The sequence below is a fragment of the Thermobia domestica genome, chromosome 13 (assembly GCF_964235325.1).
Source record: "Thermobia domestica chromosome 13, izTheDome1.hap1.1, whole genome shotgun sequence".
Lineage (NCBI taxonomy): Eukaryota > Metazoa > Arthropoda > Insecta > Zygentoma > Lepismatidae > Thermobia > Thermobia domestica.
The window spans coordinates 30,750,373-30,765,043 of record NC_137466.1 but is presented as its reverse complement, the minus strand read 5'-3'; the positions used below and the strand labels follow the sequence as shown (position 1 = coordinate 30,765,043).

Below are 14,671 nucleotides of genomic sequence, written 5' to 3'. Positions count from 1 at the left end.
ATCTCACTTTCAGCAATAGACTTTGTCTCAAATAGAGTCAGTGCTGCCTATACAATTAAACTCTGTTAAATTAACTCTAGTACTATACAGTAGTTTATTTCATTCCTTTGAATCAAAATTGTTCAATACCTCCTAACGCAACGCATAAGAGTACGAATGTATTTAATCGCGCCGAAATTGAAATTTACAATTTCTCATTTATTATCCAATACATTCTGCTTTGACTGTCATTTTAAAAACAGGATATAACGTTCATTATCTTAACAAATAGAGTAAATTATTACTACATTATATTTTGTTTCAAATTGACCAAATGCTTTATTACCGTTTCACATGTCAGTGTTTAATTGACACTTTAAAACAGGAACTTCTTTAACCTTGTGGTGGGAGCTACGGCACTCATCTTTGCTATCTGTGGCCTCGGGTTGGATCACCAAACAAGTTAGATTCAAAGTCCGATGTTTCGTGTATTTCGCGTCTCACTTTAAGTACATTCTGTTTCTTATACAAGTTCATAAGATCGTAATGTATTACATAAGCATATGTCCAGTGCCTTAACATAGATTAAGCTTATTCTTGAGCTCTCAGTGGTGCATGTGAACTTTATTCGAGAAAACTAATCATGCGTTCATTACGTTCAAATTTTATATTGATTGAAAATTACTTGCGAAACATGGACATGCATATTATATAAGTATATAGGTAATTCGAGCTATAGGTATCTATTTTCTCTGTCCCGGCAAAACAAGTGATTCTTAACTTTCTAGTTTTCTTTTCTATTAATTTTCGTAGTTTTGCTGCAATATGAATAATCAAAAATATTTTTTTTCGCTGTACGAATTTTGTTAAGTTTTGGATCCGTTTTTACCCTACCTTACCCAGTAAAAGTGATATATATATATATATATATATATATATATATATATATATATATATATATATATATATATGTGTGTGTGTGTGTGTGTGTGTGTGTGTGTGTGTTTTGTGTGTATGTATGTATGAACTTTAGAGATAGACTATGCTAAGTCATTTTTTGGTCGAAATTGAGTTAACAATACTTTTTTAATATATGTTTTTTCTAGTGGTGTAATAATGTTAAGTGTAAAAGCATCCTATTACTTTGTAACTACTTAGTATAGTTTGAAAAACAGTACTTTAGGTCTTACTTAAGGAACCGGTTATTCGCTTCTCCTGTAAAATTAGGAAATTATGACTTATCACCGAGGTTCAGATATGATAAATCATGACCATAATTATAATCAACCATTATCAACCCACTGCTGGATGAAGATCCTTCCAAGTCTTCACTACAACTATCTACCTTGACCAATTCTTTTTCAGGTTACTCCCCAGTTGTCCTTGATTTCGTCAAACCTTCTTGTACAAGGACGTTTCCTAGGCTGTTTTTATCTCGTGGTATTCTGTCTAGAATTGATTTTGTTCATCGATCATAATTTCTTGCAATATATCCAGCACATTGTCTAGTCCATGTTAAAAATCATTTCATTAGTACAAGTCATTAGTTGCCAAATAATTCATTTCTACTGTATATATTTGGCCTACAAATAGTTCAAATTCATTAGTTTTGGAGCACGGACACACTAGTTTTTTATCTTCGAATTTGACAACACTGACTCAATGATTTAAATCACCACAATGTGAGGACCTCCATTTGGTCTAGTGGTCCCGAATTCGATTTCCGGTGGGGGTACAGTTGAACGACCGAAGTGGTTCGGATTCCATTATAATCATTAGCTTCACCACTCCTTTAGAAGCCCTAGCATAATCATGGGACGTGAAACTAAAAAAAACCAAACCAAAAATCAACAGAATGTGTATTACTAACTGTAAGTCCTTGAATAATTGCATATAGCTATATGGTAGGGATCGAGTTTAAGGTGGTTCGTGGTCAAACTAAAACAAGTGAAATGTAACTAGGGTGTAATTAGAACTTTTAATTAACCATGGTTTTGTGTACAACAGGATTAAGAGGTCCATTAACTTGGAACGCCACCATCCCAAAATTCATTCTTTTATATCTCATCGTTTTGCACCGATTTCACTAGTTAACAAATTTAAACTTTTTGTTTGTTACATGAGAAAAATCACCTGATCTTAAAGGAACTTTTTGCGCTGAATTCGAATATGCACTCGGTTTCTCTCCATCACGTACAGTTTTCCCGTAACAGAGGGATTTTCGGGAAATTCCCTCAAAAATTTCCCTTTTTCAGATATTTTATTCCCCTAGCTCCTGTCCCCTTACATATAGTAACATAGAAATTATACCTAAGTATACCTTGATTTATATTTAATAAACCCTAAAAGTTTCGTAAAAATCGCTTTGTTCTTTCTAGAGAAATAAATATATTTGTATGTATACTGTGTGCACTGTTTATTGCACCTGATAGTAATGCTTTCAGATCTCCTGAGTTGGGGTAAAAACGATTTGCTTTATTACTACAAACAAAGACATAAAAATGAATATTTACAATAGTCAACAACACACTTGTATTGCTCTCTGTAAATTAGAAACGAACATATCAGTGTACAGGAAAAGGCATGTTCAATTTTCAAGCTATTTCTCAATGCAAGATAATGTGTGCGTATGTACGGATATAAATGGGTTGATGGCGGAGCTAGGAATTCCTTACGTTCCAGAAGAATGGAGGTTATTTATCGACGCGTCAAAGGTCAGCCTTAAAGCTGTCCTTTTACATAATGGAAATAAAAAACCTTCTATACCACTTGCGCACTCAGTGAAGATTAAGGAATCCTATGACACCATGTCAACTTTGCTAAATCTTATAAATTACAAGGACCATTGTTGGCAAATATGTTGTGATCTCAAGGTAGTTAGTATTTTATTAGGACTGCAGTGCGGTTACACGAAGTACCAATGTTTTTTATGTTTATGGGATAGGCGAGCTGATGACAAACATTATGAAGTGAAGGAATGGCAACCTAGAGTGAATTACGTACCTGGAGAATGCAACGTCAAATACGCTCCTTTGGTAGATCCTAATAAGATATTACTACCGCCACTTCATATCAAGTTAGGACTTATGAAAAACTTTGTCAAAGCCATGGACACATCTGGTGAAGGTTTCAAGTATTTGCGAGATAAGTTCCCTAATCTGAGTGATGCTAAGATTTCAGCGGGAGTGTTTATTGGTCCCCAAATTAGATATTAATGCTTGATGATAGCTTTGACAGCAAGTTAAACAGTGCTGAGCTAGCTGCCTGGACAGCATTTAAGTGTGTTGTGCGCAACTTTCTGGGCAATAACAAAGCTGAGAGTTACACAGAAATCGTACAGGACATGATACAGAAATACAAAGAGTTGGGTTGTAGGATGTCTTTAAAAATCCACTTTTTGCACTCCCACCTCAGCTTCTTTCCTGCTAACCTAGGTGCTCTCAGCGACGAACAGGGGAAAAGATTCCACCAAGATATAATGGCAATGGAGAAAAGGTACCAGGGACGATGGGATCCTTCAATGATGGGGGACTATTGTTGGGTTCTTGTTAGAGAATGCAACATTTCTTACAAAAGAAGGGAGTAGTGTACGTTTTTGTAACCCAATGGAAGTTTCATATATTGTGATAGTTTTGATTGTCTTTTCATGACCTTTTGGTACATTTGTATTATTGTTTATTGTAAATTGTCACACTTGTAAATTATATTGTATTATATTTTATATATGTGTTTGTGGTAATAAAGCAAAACGTTTTACCTCAACTTAAGAGATCTGAAAGCATTACTATAAGGTGCAATAAACAGTACACACAGTATACATATAAACATATTTATTTCTCTAGAAAGAATAAAGCGATTATTACGAAACTTGGAGGGTTTGTTAAATATGAATCAAAGTATACTTAGGTATAATTTCTATGTTAGTATATGCAAGGGGACAAGATCTTGGGGTGTAAAATAAACGAAAAGGGAAATTTTTGAGGGATTTTCCCGAAAATCCCTCTGTTACGGGAAAATCGTACGTGATGGAGAAAAACCGAGTGCATATTCGAATTCAGCGCAAAAAGTTCCTTTAAGAACAGGTATTTCCTTTTATGTAACAAAACCTTTGTTAACTAGTGTTTTTCACCGTTTTGCACCTTGATTGAAACATTATGTACCTCACCATTACTAAGAAATTCGAAATTCAAAATGGTGTTCCAAGTTAATGGTATTTCAGCCACTAACTCATTTTCAAGATTTAACAGTATCATCATCATCTCCTAGTTTTGCACCGTTTTGCACCCTCTTTCAAAATTTTGTGCCATCACCAAACCGCGAAAATAACAATTGAAAAATCAAAATTCAAAATTCAAAATTTGCCACTAAAGCGAAATTTAAATTTTAACCTGCCATAAGGTAGAGCACGTTTTGCACCCTCAGAAAATACCAATATTTCATTTTGTACTCTCACAGTTACCAAGAAATTTAAAATTCAGAATGTCGAATTACCATTAACTTGGAACGCTAGCAATTCGTATTATACCTAAAGAATTAAGAAAATCAGCGTCTTCTGCGAGTCTTGCACCCGCAGAAAATACCAATATTTCATTTTGTACCCTTACAGTTAATCAGAAATTCCGAATTCAAAATTCCGAATTACCATTAACTTGGAAACGCCACCAACTCGTTTCAAAGAATTAAGAACACCAGCGTCTTCTACGAGTTTTGCACCTGCAAAAAATGTCGATATTTCATTTTGTACCCTCACAGTTAATGACAAATTACGAATTCAAAATGCCGAATTACTATTAACTTGGAACGCCACTATTTCGTACTGAAGAATTAAGAACACCAGCGCCTTCCACGAGTTTTGCACCCTCCAAAGATGTCTATCTTTCATTTTGAACCCTCCCAGTTAATGAGAAATTCCTAATTCAAAATGCCGAATTACCATTAACTTGGAACGCCACCAATTTGTATTGAAGAATAAAGAACACCAGTGTCTTCTACGAGTTTTGCACCCGCAGAAAATGTCGATATGTAGTTTTGTACCTGACAGTTAATGAGAAATTCCAAATTCAAAATGCCGAATTACCATTAACTTGGAATGCCACCAATTCCTATTAAAGAATTAAGAACAACAGCGTCCTCTACGAGTTTTTCACCCTCACAAAATATCGATATTTCATTTTGTATCCCGACAGTTAATGAGAAAGTCCGTATTCGAAATGCCGAATTACCATTATTTTGGAACGCCATTAATTTGTACTGAAGAATTAAAAACACCAGCGTCTTCAACAAGTTTTGCACCCTTAGAAAATGTCGATAATTCATTTTGTACTCTCACAGTTAATGAGAAATTCAAAATTCAAAGTGCCGAATTACCATTAACTTGGAACGCCACCAACTCATTTTGAAGAATTAAGAACACCAGCTTATTCTACGAGTTTTGCACATTGAAATAACTTCCAGCAAACAATCTTGTGTAAAAGTGTGGGGCAACGCAAGTGGACGCCGTGACCCCGCTTCCAAAAACTATCTATGTCGTTAAAAGTTATTGACAATATCTATGGCATTCTCTACTTCCTAAAAAAAAAAAAAAAAAAAATCAATTGGCAAAGATAGCACAGGAACAGCGAGACCTCATGCCTCCTCTTCCTTTTAAGATCCACTTTTAACTATGCTAATAATAAAATAATGTAATTTGTCAGTATACTTAGTCATATTTTAACGTAATTAATTGAACTACCTTGTAACATAATATCTGCGTATTAGTACAGTTTAATTAATCATTCATTACTAAACTATCCTTTTGCTAAAATATGTTGTTTTACTGTAGACAAAATGTGATGTTGAATTTGAATTCCTCTTTAACTGTGAAGACACAAAACGAATTTTCTGACTGAGCAGGGCTCATAGGAAACGCTTATCTTATTTCTTCAAAATGAGTTCGTGCTGTCTCAAGTTAATGATAATTAGGCACTTTAAATTGAAAATTTCTCATTAACTGTAAGGGTACAAAATGAAATATCGACAGTTTCAGAGAATATAAAACTCGTAGAAGACGCCAGTGTTCTCAGTTCTGCAATACGAATTGGTGGTATTCCAAATTAATGATTATTCGGCATTTTGAACTTTAAATTTCTCATTATCCACATTTTCTGAAAATACTAAAACGGTTGAAGATTCTAATGTTGTTATTTCTTCGAAATGTGTTGCTGACTTTCCAGGTTAATGTTATTTCGGCATATTGAATTTGGAATTTCTCATTAACTGTGAGGTTACAAAACGAAATATCGACATTTTCTGCGCTTGCAAAACTTGTAGAAAACGCTGGTATTCTTGGTTCTTCAATACGAATATGTACAGATGATGATCAGAAAAATTGAAACACCTGTAGTTGGCAATATGTCAGATGTATGGGTTGGCAGTGGTGTCGTGACGCCCGCAGCGCCGAATCGCTGGTGGTGGTGTTTTAGGTCGGTCTTCATACTACGTCAGGCGCAGTGGAACAGCAGTGTCCAGTGGCTGCAGCAGACGGAGGTAGTGTAAAATGGGAGATCTCTTAGATTTTCAAAGAGGACAAATTGTTGGTGCGCGGTTATGTGGAGTGAGTGTGACGGCAGTGGCTACTGTGTTAGGTGTATCGCGTGGGACAGTGTCCAAGGTGATGACGGCCTACACAACACACGGGAAAACCACATCTGGGAAGCGGAACAGTGGGCGGAAGAAAATTAAAGCGCACGCCGGGTATTAAAGCGCATTGTCACGCAGAACCGTCGTGCCACTGCGGAGCAAGTGACGGAGGAACTCAATCAGCACCTCCCCCACCCTGTTTCGACAATCACAGTCCTCCGCGAATTACATGACATGAACTTACGGGGTCGTGTTGCACGGGCCAAACCGCTCATCAGGGACCATAACGCTTTCGCACGCCGCAAATGGTGCCGCGACCATGCAACTTGGACCGTTGAGGACTGGAAACGTGTGATATGGTCGGATGAGTCATCCTTCACCCTATTCCCAACCACGGGCCGTGTTTATGTGTGGAGAACGCCCAAAGAAGCTTATGATCTGCAGTATCTCCGTCCAACTGTGAAACATGGCGCCGCTCGGTGATGCTGTGGGTCGCCATATCATGGTTTTCATTGGGTCCTGTGGTCACACTTAGCGGACGAATCACTGCCAACGATTATGTCGCAATTTTAGGAAACCACTTGCATCCTATGGTCCGGATGTTGTTCCCGGACAATGACGCCATCTTCCAGGATGATAATGCACCCATTCACACAGCTGGCGTTGTTGCAGCGTGGTTTGAGGAACATCGGGATGAAGTTCAATACCTCCCCTGGCCCGCCCAATCACCAGATCTCAATATAATTGAACATCTGTGGTCCGTCTTGGAAACACGACTCCGGCGACGATTTCCACCTCCATCCTCTCTCACAGAACTGGCCGAAGCCCTGCAAGAGGAATGGCGTAAAATTCCACTTGCTACTATTCACGACCTCTATGCCTCCATCACAGGTCGCATCAAGGCTGTTCTGAAGGCGAAAGGTGTTCCGACACCCAATTAATCTGGTAAGTTGTAATTTCGTTCAGATTTTTCCATTTTTCTGATCACTATCTGTAGCGTTCCAAGCTAATGGAAATTCGGCATTTTGAATTAGGAATTTCTCATTAACGGCGAGGGTACATAATGAAATATCGACATTTTCGGAGGGTGCAAAACTCGTAGAAGACGCTGGTGTCCTTAATTCTTCAGTACAAAATAGTGGCGTTCCAAGTTAATGGTAATTCGGCATTTTGAATGAGAAATTTATCATTAGCAATGAGGGTATAAAATGAAATAGCGACTTTTTCTGAGGGTGTAAAACTCGTAGAAGACGCTGGTGTTCTCAATTCTTCAGTATAAAATAGTAGCGTTCCAAGTTAATGGTAATTCGGCATTTTGAATTAGAAATTTTTCATTAACGGCGAAGGTACAAAATGAAATATCGACATTTTCGGAGGGTGCAAAACTCGTAGAAGACGCTGGTGTTCTTAATTCTTCAGAACAAAATAGTGGCGTTCCAAGCTAATGGTAATTCTGCATTTTGAATTAGGAATTTCTCATTAACGGCGAGGGTATAAAATAAAATATCGTTATTTGCTGAGGGTGCAAAACTCGCAGAGGACGCTGTTGTTCTTAATTCTTTAATACGAATTGGTGGCATTCCAAGTTAATGGTAATTCAGCATTTTGAATTCGGAATTTGAAGATGGTCACACTACAGGTGATCTAATTGGCCAAATTTGTAATGACTCTTCCTCGTTTATTTGAATTTTACAAAAGTTTTGTTGATAGTAAAAATCACTAAGTTCTGAGCTACATAAAATTCGAATATGATAGTGTAGTCAACGGCTCGAGTGGCTTGGCTCACGGCTAAGTCACTACCGAGCCGAACCGATAATTGAGTCGAGCCAACGGATCTCAAAACCGAGACGGTCCGAGCCGATGTCTCACATGAGCTGAGCCGAGAAAAAGAGAGCTGATGGCTCACATGAGCCGAGCCGAACTGAGCCGCTGGCTCGTCGCAACCGAGCCGGTTCGAGCTGATGACTCAATTCCGCCGAACCAAACCGAGCCCATGGCTCACGTGAGCCGAACCGAACCAAGTCGTTGCTAACCTGAGTCGAGCCGACGGGTCACCTGAGCTGAGCCGATGGCTTATCGCAACCGAAAAGGCTCCAGCCCAGCCGAACAGGTTGACATCACTATGAAGATGTCGCACTACAGGTGTTCGAATAGGCCAAACTTTGAAATGACTCCTTGATGTTTATCTAAATTGTAGAAAATCTTTTACTGGTGATAGAAGAAAGTACAAAATTTAGACAGAATTCTAAGATTGTTAAAAGCTGGAATTTAAAGATTGCACTACAAATAATCCATGTGGGTAAAATTTAAGAATGTCCCTAATTCGTTCTTTTAAATATTACAAAATTATTTTTGGTTCTACAACAACGTACAAGCATCGGACAAAATTATGAGTTAACTAAAATTAGGATTTAAATATTGTCGCACTACAGGAGATCGAATTGGCCAAATTTTGAAATGACCCTCCATCGTTTATTTGAATGATACAAAGTTCTCCGTGGTAAAAGAAATGTACTTAGTTCTTAGTCAAAATCCGAATAAAAAGATATCGCACTACAGGGGATCGAACTGGCAACTATTTGTAATTGCCCTCCATTGTTAAATTGAATGGTACAAAAAAAATTTTCATTCTGATACAAAAATGAAGAAAAGCTAGATTAAATTTTGAATAATTAAAATTAGAATTTGAACTTTATCACTAAAACTGATGCAAGTGGGAAAAAAAGAAACGGCACTAGAGCTTTTATATGAGTGAGGAAAAAAATTCGACAAAATTTGAAAAACTGGAGCAAGTTAAAATTTGAATATGGAAACCACATATTTCGGGTACTCAAAGTGAACAAATTTGAAGTTACCCCACCCTCCTTTATTTAAAAGGTTCAAAATTTCTCCTTGGGTGGACAAAAATGTACAAAAATTGGACAAAATTCTGAGCTAGTTAAAATTCGAATTTGAAGATGTCGCACTACAGGTGATCGAAGTTGCCCAAATTTTGAAATGGCCTTCCCTCGTTTATTTTAATGGTACAAAATTTTTTCTTCGGTGGACAAAAATGTACAAAAATGGGACAAAATTCTGAGCTAGTTAAAATTCGAATTTGAAGATGTCCCACTACAGGTGATCGAAGTGCCCCAAATTTTGAAATGGCCTACCCTCGTTTATTTTAATGGTACAAAATTTTTCTTGGGTGGACAAAAATGTACAAAAATTGGACAAAATTCTGAGCTAGTTAAAATTCGAATTTGAAGATGTCGCACTACAGGTGATCGAAGTGCCCCAAATTTTGAAATGGCCCTCTCTCGTTTATTTTAATGGTACAAATTTTTTTCTTGGGTGGACAAAAATGTACAAAAATTGGATAAAATTCTGAGCTAGTTAAAATTCGAATTTGAAGATGTCGCACTACAGGTGATCGAAGTGCCCCAAATTTTGAAATGGCCTCCCTCGTTTATTTTAATGGTACAATTTTTTTTCTTGGGTGAACAAAAATTGGATAAAATTCTGAGTTAGTTAAAATTCGAATTTGAAGATGTCACACTACAGGTGATCGAAGTGCCCCAAATTTTGAAATGGCCCTCCCTCGTTTATTTTAATGGTACAAACTTTTTTTCTTGAGTGGACAAAAACGTACAAAAATTGGACAAAATTCTGAGCTAGTTAAAATTCGAATTTGAAGATGTCGCACTACAACTAAATGGACCTTTTATATATATATATATATATAGGGCGAGTGAAAATAAGTGTTACAAGCCAATATCTCGCGAACAATACATCATATAAGAAAAATATTAAGAGACAATGTACAATACAGAGGGGCCTAAGAAATGAGTCAAACATTAGGTTTCCCCCACCCCCCATTTTGGGGTGGAGGGGGGTTAACGTGAAATTTTCAAATGAGAACATAGGTCGAGTGATACCTCGTTCGAAAGAGCTTGAAAAATTGAACAATTTTTGTAGGAAATAATTTTTGATATGGGGCACCGTTTTCAAGATGGGCCCCAAAAATCGTCCTGTATCCGATAAAATTTCCAGTACTTATAAATGTTACAAGCCAATATCTCGTGAACTGTACATCATATTTAAAAAATTATTAAAAGACAATGTACAATACAGAGGGGCCTAAGAAATGAGTCAAACATTAGGTTTCCCACGCCCTCCATTTTGGAGTGGAGGGGGTGAACGCGAAATTTTCAAATCGGAACATAGGTCGAGTGATACCTTGTTCGAAAGAGCTTGAAAAATTGAACAATTTTTGTAGGAAACAATTTTTGATATCGGGCACCGTTTGCAAGATAGCCCCCAAAATTGGTCCTGTATCAGATAAAATTTCCAGTACTTATAAATCGGAAACGTATGAGTAGGAAACGACTAAACAAAAAATGAAAAACGAAAACATCATAGGCAATGTGGAATGATGTTGTCGTTGTGTCCCCAGGGCCCTAATCATGGGGCCCCGGGACCAATTTCAAAATTTCAAATGGGAATATAGGTTGAGTGATACCGTGGAAAGCCAAACAGCTTCGTACAAAATTTGTTTTCATTTTGGGCAAGCCTGTATCAAAATGGCCGCCAAAAATGGTTCCACATTCAGATAGAATGTGCAGTGTTCAAATTGAGTATTAGAAGCCAATATCAAGCGAACTACGCATCAAATAAGAAAAGTGTTAAGAGTCAATGTACAATACAGAAAGCCTGAAATTTGTGTTAAAGAAGTTCCCTCGCCCCGCTTTTGTATGGAGGGGTGTACATGGAATTTTCAAATCGCAACATAGGGCGAGCGATACCTCTTTGATAGATCGTGAAATACCAAACAGCTTACTACAAAATTTGTTTTGATTTCAGGCAAGCCTGTCACAACAGCATTACCACAACCTAAAGCATTACCACAGCATTACCATCCTGTAAAGTAGTAGAATAACGTTTAGTAATTCTACGGGTATGTGCGATGTTAAAAATTGTAATTTCTATCACTGTAAAGCACATAATTTCAGCACTTACCATGTTACAAATGATGGTCTATATGTCCTCCATTCTGCTCCACAAACCTCAGTAAGCGGCGACATAGGGATGTTCGTACATCATGTAGCATCTCTGGAGTGATAGATGCACACACACCTTGGATACGCGCCTTCATATCATCAGTAGTTTTTGGTACGTTGGACATTACCCGATCCTTAACATAACCCCAGAGGAAAAAATCAAGTGGGGTTAGGTCAGAAGATCGTGGAGGCCAGTGAATAGGACTTCGACGCTCAATCCATTTATTCGCCATACGGTGGTCCAATAAGGCTCTGACCTGGCGTGCGTTGTGTGCTGGAGCACCATCATGTTGATACCGCATTCTTATACGTTCAGCGAAAGGAATATTCTCTAACAACTCCGGGTATAGTACATCACTGATAAATGCGGCATAGGTATCACCAGTAAGACGTCCATCAAAAAGTATGACCCAATGATATGGTTACCAAGGATACCACACCATATATTAAGAGACCACCGATGCTGATGAGCAACTTGTCTCTGCCATAGTGGATTTTCCCTAGCCCAATAATGCATATTATGTCGGTTTACGTGTCCTGTGTTTGTAAATGTAGCTTCATCGCTAAACAAGATGGTGGATATGAAGTTGCGCTGTCTGTTTTCCATACCTTCCAACCATAGACAAAATTGCAATCTGGCATGAAAATCATTGCCAGATAGTTCCTGATGTAAGATGATATGATACGGATGAAACATGTACTCGCGCAAAATACGCACTACAGATCTTTGGCTAACTCCACTGGCCTGAGTGAGGTGTCTCGTAGTAACATCTGGGTCTACATGCACTGCTGCCAATATTCCTGTTGCACGTTCTTCATTGGTTGCAGAGCGGTAACGACCCATACCTCGTCCCCGGACAAGACTACCATGTTGCCGCAAACGTCTCTCCAATCGCAGAAATGCCATGTGAGATGTTTGTTGGCGTTGGGTATAGCGCATTGCATACATTCGTGCCGCGTTACGATAGTTTCTTCTACATTCGCCCAACACCAACAACATATCTACACAATGATCAAACACCGCCATTGCTCTACTCAAACGCTACCCAAAGCAAACTAATAATATTAATGCGATAGTGTTCGTTTCCTTGTACGGAAAACTTATCACCAAAGTTGATGTCCCGTTCTTTCTACGCTTTTGAACCGTTCAACACACAACTACAGCTCCTACCTACAATATTCACACTGCCACTTCCCTTTAAGTCACTAACACTCTCACTAACAGCTAGGCAATGTAACATCAATGATGATTTTACGTTGAACACTACTAATCAATAAGAAAAAAATCATACCATACTATTCACACTGCATGAACATCAACACACAGGTACATTCAAATGTTCTCAGTAGAATGGAGGGCGGGGAAACCTAATGTTTGACTCATTTCTTAGGCCCCTCTGTATTGTACATTGTCTCTTAATATTTTTTATATGATGTATAGTTCGCGATATATTGGCTTGTAACACTTATTTATAAGTACTGGAAATTTTATCGGATACAGGACGATTTTTGGGGCCCATCTTGAAAACGGTGCCCCATATCAAAAATTGTTTTCTACAAAAATTGTTCAATTTTTCAAGCTCTTTCGAACGAGGTATCACTCGACCTATGTTCCCATTTGAAAATTTCACGTTAACCCCCTCCCCCAAAATGGGGGGCCGGGGAAACCTAATGATTGACTCATTTCTTAGGCCCCTCTGTATTGTACATTTTCTCTTAATATTTTTCTTATATGATGTACAGTTCGCGAGATATTGGCTTGTAACACTTATTTTGACTCAACCTAAACATTATTAATACAATATTTTTAATACAATTAGAAAATATTAATACAATGTCTTAATTTGCAGTTAAATAAATTTTTCCAAGAATTGTGCTATATATTTTAAATTATGCTTCATGCTTTATTTTCAAAAATTATGCTTTATTATGCTTTTCAACTTAGTTGCCTTTGGACCCTTACACAACCACAATCATGTTCTAGGTATGTGAAAATTGCTGTTACGTTTTATGTAAAGGTCCATCCTCGAATTTTTATGATTTTGGGTTGCTCTAGTCAATACTATTTGGTCTAGAGTCATGGTTCAAACTTTTTTTTTTTTTTTTTAAATATAGCAAGCCCTTTCCAACGGTATCATCTACATGTCCTTATCATATAACTGAAGCAGAAAAGTCGGGAAATAAACGAATTTTTTTCTGAAAAAATCACCCCCTCGGAATACTTGTGCCCCTCTGACCCGGCCCCGGTTTTATGTAAGGATTTCAGAAAAAAAATTAAAAATACCCAAAGGTACACACAATCCGTATGCAAAGTTGCAATCTGATATCGCGGAAACTAAAGGTGTGATTTTTTTTTTTTTGAAATTTGCCTTAAGAAAAAATAAAAAAGTCACACCCTTCGTCCCCCTTGGCTCCTCCAAGTTGACTATCTGGTTCCAAAACACATCTGGAGTGTTCTTTGGTCCATCCTCGACTCTACTAATGACAAAAACCCGGATTAAATACCTGTTATAGAACCTAAATAACTGGTCAAAGACGATACTACGCCATGTTAACAAAAGTTACCAAAAATCCTAAAAGGGTTAACCGACACTGGAGGAAGTAGACATCTATTTGAGGGTATGCTTATCATGCCTGCCATCCTGAAGTCGGCCATCTTGTATCTCGCTCGATGTTTTTAAATAGAAAAGGAGTAATGTAATATATCAAATTGGGCTATAATTTTACGAGAAAGACAGTGGTGAAGTCTGTTTCCATAAGTTTATATTTGTAAGACATAATGAAAATCACATTGATATGAATTCGTTGGTCGAAAAATTTCTTAATAGCTGTATCTTTTAAAAAAAACAATTCAAGTCAGGAAAACGTAATGTACGCTAGTGACAACATCGTAGGAAGCTACTTATGCAAGGTATAATCAGCTTGAAATCGTTATCGGCTGCAGACAAAATGAAATGCTGATGAGACGATCACAAACTTTAAGGAACTGGCGAAAAATGGATTAAATATTTTCCATTGGATTATTCCAGTTAGAA

General features: G+C 37.5%; 1 long non-coding RNA gene across 2 annotated transcripts in view; it reads left to right on the top strand.

The window, feature by feature from the left end:
* The window catches only part of LOC145668073 (uncharacterized), a 51,054-nt gene that overhangs the window by 22,982 nt on the left and 13,401 nt on the right, over positions 1–14,671 (top strand). The gene's annotated exons all lie outside the window — the stretch shown is intronic.